Source organism: Babylonia areolata, chromosome 22, assembly GCF_041734735.1.
Source record: "Babylonia areolata isolate BAREFJ2019XMU chromosome 22, ASM4173473v1, whole genome shotgun sequence".
NCBI lineage: Eukaryota > Metazoa > Mollusca > Gastropoda > Neogastropoda > Buccinidae > Babylonia > Babylonia areolata.
In genome coordinates, this window is record NC_134897.1 from 39,890,428 (window position 1) to 39,897,631 (window position 7,204).

Here is a 7,204-nt window from a genome sequence, read left to right on the forward strand (position 1 = left end):
ATATACATTCTGAGTCTATTTAGCATCACATCCGAGTCATTTACAATCATGTCTATATGTAATGATACAGGGTCCGGCTATATCATATCATAATCATCAACCTGTATCCAATTTGACTGAAAAAAGCTCGTACTGAAAAGATGGAAGTCAAAATGAATATTAGAAGAAAAAAAAAACGCTATTGTGACGCTGTCTTGGTTTTCTCCCTTCCGTTGTAATAGGTGTGGAGGAGGGGGAGGGGACTATGTCCCCATAAATCACCATGACCTCGGATATTGTTTTCTTCGTTCATTATTTTTCTAACATAGGGGAGACAAAAACAGGAGATACTGACAGGGTGTCAGAAACAGTACACACGCAACAAAAGCAGAGGACATATTTGTTCCAAGGTAAAACATAAGGTGTAACGCCGCGGCAGAACCGGTGAATGGTTGACCTTCTGATCCAGTGATCTGAATTCGAGGAAGGTGGCAGAATGGTCAAGACGCTCAGCTGCCAATACAGAGTGTCCGTGAGGGTGTGGGTTCGAAGTTTGACTGGAAAATCAAACTGAGCGTCTAGTCTTTCGGATGAGACGATAAACCGAGGTCCCGTGTGCAGCACGCACTTGGCGCACTGAAAAAGAACCCATGGCAACGAAAGTGTTGTCCTCTGGCGAAATTACGTAAAATGAAATCCACTTTCATAGGTACACAAATATGTAAGCATGCACTCAAGGCCTGACTAAGCGCGTTGGGTTATGCTGCTGGTCAGGCATCTGCTCAACAGATGTGGTGTAGCGTGTATGGATTTGTCCGAACGCAGTGACGCCTCCTTGAGAAAGTGAAACTGAAACTGATCTGAATTCGAGGCCTTTTAATGTAACTGACAATCGTCAGTTACAAAATCACAAATAATGTCCGTATAAGATTTGTGTGAAGTGATACAGAAGTGAAAGGGCTGCGTGTGAACATGACCTACTGTAATTTAACTACAATAAGTCCATCGTTCTTTACTATTCGGGTGATCCTGACTCTGTTCCTACGCTCAACTCCCTTCTGGCTGTACGTTTTCATGACTTTTGTTTTCATCAAAGTCAGGCTGAATTCAGTAGGCTACTGGTCCAGTGACAGAACAATAGAATCTGTGGACGTTCTCGAACAACAACAACAACAGAAGAAGAAGAAGAAGAAAGATTACATTGATTCTTTCCTCGTGTTAGAAGCACATGCTAATGCTTACAGCTAGGACAGACAAAGCTAGCCAGTTTCCCTTGCTGTTCTGCTGAGAGTCCCTAGTGCTCTGTCTCAGTTCTGTTTTATTCCCTGAGCACAGGACAAACTCCATCATAATGTGCAATTTAATTTCAATGCATATAGGTTTTCGGGAGTGATTTCGAACGGTCCGTCCAGAGACGGGTGAATCATTCACTGCCTTCTTAAACCGCTGCCGTCATCTAAGCGTTGGACTTTCAATCTGAGGGTCCCGTATTCGAATCTCGGTGGCGCCTGGTGGGTAAAGGGTGGAGATTTTTCCGATCTCCCAGGTGAACATCAGTATGTGCAGACCTGCTAGTGCCTGAACCCACTTCGTGTGTATACGCACGCAGAAGATCAAATACGCACGTTAAAGATCCTGCAATTTCATGTCAGTGTTAGGTGGGTTATGGAAACACGAACATACCCAACATGCACACCCCCGAAAACGGAGTATGGCTGCCTACATGGCGGGGTAAATGAACAAAACGGTCATACACGTAAAATGTTAAATGTTACATGTTTGTCTGAGTGTGTAGGTGTGCGTGCCTGAAACCTGATTGAATGACACAGGAAACGAATAACTGATGAGCGCCCAATGGCAGCAAGTCAGTCGGCTCTTCCCAGGTAGGCAGCCTGTTGTGTAAATGACTCCGTGTTTGCAAAGCGCTTAGAGCTTGGTCTCCGACCGAAGTTAGGTGCTATATAAGTATCTATATCAATCAATCAAAATCTCGTTGATCAGTGGACAGAACTGTCAAAAGCACATTCCACTATCAAAGAATTAATGGACCCGCTCATTCGAAAACAGGTTTTCCAGTTGTTCACGGAATCTGGCTGTTGTCTTGCGTGAACGTGAAGTCTCATCTGCTGAGACTGGAAATGTGTGAAGCAGCAGAACTGTTTCGTGTAGCACAACCACACAAGAATCTGACTCGAAAACCAGACGCAGATGTCTTTTTCAGAGCAGTTGGACAGGCACAGACAAATGTTTCTGATATTGGTAAACACCCAAACTATTCAGACCATTTTAACAGTTTGGTTCCTCGTGGCACAGGAGGTATTTCCATGGAAAGTCATTCCCATAGTCACTTTTACCCGTTTCAGAAGTTTTAGGAGGACTGGACGACGTAGATTCAGGGGCCAACGTCGAGATGTCAGACGTGGCAATATGAATCTTGACGATGGAGGTACGGGTCACTCGAGAAACCAATGTCCAACAGATCACTCGGGAAACCAATGTCCAACAGGTCACTCGGGAAACCAATGTCCAACAGGTCACTCGGGAAACCACTGGGGAAACCAATGTCCAACAGGTCACTCGGGAAACCACTGGGGAAACCAATGTCCAACAGATCACTCGGGAAACCAATGTCCAACAGGTCACTCGGGAAACCACTGGGGAAACCAATGTCCAACAGGTCACTCGAGTAACCACTGGGGAAACCAATGTCCAACAGGTCACTCAGGAAACCACTGGGGAAACCAATGTCCAACAGGTCACTCGGGAAACCACTGGGGAAACCAATGTCCAACAGGTCACTCAGGAAACCAATGTCCAACAGGTCACTCGGGAAACCACTGGGGAAACTAATGTCCAACAGGTCACTCAGGAAACCACTGGGGAAACAAATGTCCAAAAGGTCACTCGGGAAACCTATGTCCAACAGATCACTCGGGAAACCAATGTCCAACAGGTCACTGGGGAAACCACTGGGGAAACTAATGTCCAACAGGTCACCGGGGAAACCAATGTCCAACAGGTCACTGGGGAAACCAATGTCCAACAGGTCACTCGGGAAACCAATGTCCAACAGGTCACTCGGGAAACCAATGTCCAACAGGTCACTCGGGAAACCAATGTCCAACAGGTCACTCGGGAAACCAACGTTCAATCCTCAGGAATTTCCCAGATATTCCTGTGTCGAATGTGGTGCTGTTTCGGTAACAATACAGTTCTGTCAGTTGAGACATGTGAACATATGTACTCGTTTCTGACTCAGTGAAAGAGATTCCTGGACTGAATTCAGATTGGCTGTGTGAATGGGAATGCGTTGCATGACACGGGTTGCATAATTGCTGGTGTGAAACGCGTTTTGTGCATGAGTTGGGTACATGTTTTCTTGGGTGTATCGACGTTAAGATATATCTTTCAGTTGACGCAGGGTCTGGGACTGTTTGAAGTGCAGAATATGGGGTAAGACAACACACATGCTGTATACTTACCACAAGAGTACACTTCAATTTAAAAAAAAAAAAGTCGGACAAAGTAAAGAAGAACACACACACACACACACACACACACACACACACACACACACACACATTATTTTCTTATAATATACTTTTCCTCTGATACATAACATGAACTTCTTCTTTTTTTTTACACTAATATTTACATTGCATTCCCTTTCCTTTATACACTACTTTAGTCCTTTCCGTCTATAAACACTTAAAGTGAATAGACGTTAAGCTGAAGAAAACACACACACACACACACACACACACACACACACACACACACACACACAGAGAGAGAAGAGAGAGAGAGAGGAGGGGGTAGAGGGGGACGAGGGAATTTTTGATTGTGCACTTTAACTTGGTCTCGACTTCCGCTCAAGAAGAGCAATTTACAAATTGAAAGGAAGGGGGAAGGGAAAAGAACAGGAACAGAAAAAGTTTCTCATTACAATTTTTCTTCTTTTTTCTTTCTTTCTATCTAATACTGAACACACACACACACACACACACACACACACACACACACACACACACACACACACACACACAGAGCCGACTGGAAGCAGTAATTGATGGCCGACTGAACTTTGGATAAATAAGTGTAAACAGTGGCTATGACGGGATCGGAAGATAAGTATCCTCTCTCTTCCCATATCCATGTGACGGTTTCCTAACCCTGCTGTACGATTAAAGACTTTCTGTCAACTTTATCTCGGAGTCAAGGGTATGAAGTCAGGAGTGGTAATCCTACGGTGAGACGTTTAGTTGGCTCAAGTAGCCTTTTATGCCTTCAAACAGTGTACAAGTAGAAAGCCACTTAAACCTCTAAAAAGCTTCTTTTTTTTCTTCTTTTTTTTTTTTTCTTAGACCGGACGACGGTGATAAGTCAGGCAGGCCAACACCCATGACCAAGAACTTATAAATATTCATGTCCGCGCCCGCGACCGTTGTTAACCGCAGTCAAGCACGACTGACCGGACAGAAGTGGCTTCTTCTTCTTCTTCTTCTTCTTCTTCTTCTTCTTCTCCTTCTTCTTCTTCTCCTTCTTCTTCCTCTTCTCCTTCTTCTTCTTTTCTTCTTCTTCTTCTCCTTCTTCTTCCTCTTCTCCTTCTTCTTCTTCTCCTTCTTCCTCTTCTCTTTCTTCTTCTTTTCTTCTTCTTCCTCTTCTCCTTCTTCCTCTTCCTCTTCTCCTTCTTCTCCTTCTTCTTCCTCTTCTCCTTCTTCTTTTCTTCTTCCTCTTCTCCTTCTTCTTCTTCTCCTTCTTCCTCTTCTCCTTCTTCTTCTCATTCTTCTTCTCCTCCTCCTTCTTCTTCTTCTCCTCCTTCTTCTTTTTCTCCTTCTTCTTTTAAACAATGGTGTCGCCATACCGGTGTCTTCCCTGCCATTTCAAGTGTTGGGATACTCATTGTTTGTCGCCCGCAACATCTCAGCTGTCACTGAAGTAGATGGCAGCACAAGTGGTGACAGGAACTGTCCTTTGAATTGTCGACATCAGCCGTTATCTCCCTGTAAGTGTTTAGACTGCACAGAACGGTCGGTGTAAAACTAAAGAAAAGAAAAAAAGAAAAGAAAAAAAAAGGACAATCGAACAATTAGGATTCCTATCATGGCATGGATTGTTTGGATGTTTGAAGTTCGCAACCAGTTTCTGTTCTTCCTAAACTGCACGAAAAACATTTTTTGGAAACTGCCACAACTGAGTTTATTAGAGAGTGTTTGGAATCTTCCTTCAGCCATCGCAGTCCTGATTCACTGTTAATTTAGAGTATGGGTGATGCACTGGGTATGAATGAAAACAGTATCAATAAGTGAGTCCCAGCTTTTCTCATCATTACATCCCATCTTCCGATCCTCGTAATTCATCTGCAAAACACAGTTAGTTTGAGTACTGTCTTTTCCTTTTATCAATTATTTTTATACATAAAAAATACATAAATTATTCGGCAAGCAATTGTGTGTGTGTGTGTGTGTGTGTGTGTGTGTGTGTGTGTGTGTGTGTGTGTGTGTGTACTCAGTGGTGTGTGTGTGACCTGAATTATTTTGTGTCATGTAAAAAGATTCCCAGCGACATACACTTAAGTCATTGGGTCAAATGACCAATCGAGTTGATGATGATTTGTAATTGCCGCTTTTTCCCAAGGACACACAAAGGTAGATGAAATGAAATAGTAATGACAGAATATAAGAAATAATTGAAAACAAACCTAAAACACTTAATAAATACCAATTAAAGACAAACAGGTTACCTAACGTTCATCAGTTTAAACACACGTAGAGAACTTTGAAGATCAGACGAGCAGATACTTACCCACTAGTACTGAACTGATTTAACTCTCTCCATACGAACGGCGAAAGAGACGACGTTAACAGCGTTTCACCCCAATTACAACCATCAAAATATTACAAGCGGAAGGCTCTTACACTGAAGAGGTGAATGTTGACAAAGAATACCACAATTCTTACGACGGAAGCTAAAGGTTGGGTCATTCAGACACCCACTGGACATCCGAAGGGTCTTTGTAGAGGAGAAGAGAGGACTGGCCGTACTGAGTGAGTTAAAGAAAGTAATGTAAGGTTTTGATGTCTATGCCGGAAACGTGCCAGTGCCTGCAATGTAATCACAACCGCATACGCGAGCGCCGGAATGATTGGTGTTCAAGCTACCAGCGGCACTTGCAAACACTGACGATTGAACTGAACGCTTTACGGCTGCAATAAACAATTCTACTGCTACTGCTGCTGCAGATGATGTTTTGAAGTTTAGCAAAAGAAGCAACCGATTTCATCTACTTTGCCTCATAAATCGGGACCTGACCTTTCAGAGGGTAACGATATCAGATCTCCATAAAACTTAAGAAACGAGAACTTCCTCCACGTGACTGACCGCAGTAGGTGCAAACCCTTGACAGGGATTATCTTTTCAAGGTTTTGTTGACGAGACATCCTTTCAGTTGTAAGGGAGGTCACATTCTTCTCTACACCGGTACCACTTTGAATGGTAGTGCAGGATGGAGGGTCAAGTTTAACTCTTTCCATACGAACGGCGAAAGAGACGACATTAACAGCGTTTCACCCCAACTACCATTATCAAAATATTGCAAGCGCAAGGCTCTTATACTGAAGAGGTGAATGTTGACAAAGAATACCATAATTCTGACGACGGAAGCTAAAGGTTGGGTCATTGAGACACCCACTGGACATCCGAGGGGTCCGTGTAGAGGAGAAGAGAGGACTGGCCGTACTGAGTGAGTTAAAAAGTGCGTTCGGACTGGAGACAAGTCCGGTGCCTTGCCTCGGAGGAGCCGGTTACAGTTTGCGGCGTCAGTTCAGCACTGAATGGAAGCTGTCGCTGAGTTTCCGTCAACAGCATTTCAACTTGAGTTGATGCCGTGCCCATGAAAATTCTCGTGATACGTTCTGGTGGAGAACGTGATGCCAATGGACAATTCATCTGACTTAGTGTGTTTAATGTAAAAGTGCTCACATGTGATTCGTGCCACAAGACCTTCCGGTCAATTTCAGGGGTTTTTTTGTTTGTTTGTTTGTTTTTTTTTCAGTTCTTGCTCTATGATGAGATTGAAAAAGGTGACACGATTTTTTTTATTTGAAAACTTTCCTTTTTCTAATCATATAGAAGGTGCGATAGCAATACAAGCACTGATCAGCCATGCAGCCACACACATGATATATTTTATATGTGCATGTCAGTGCATTCATCAGTGCTTGCG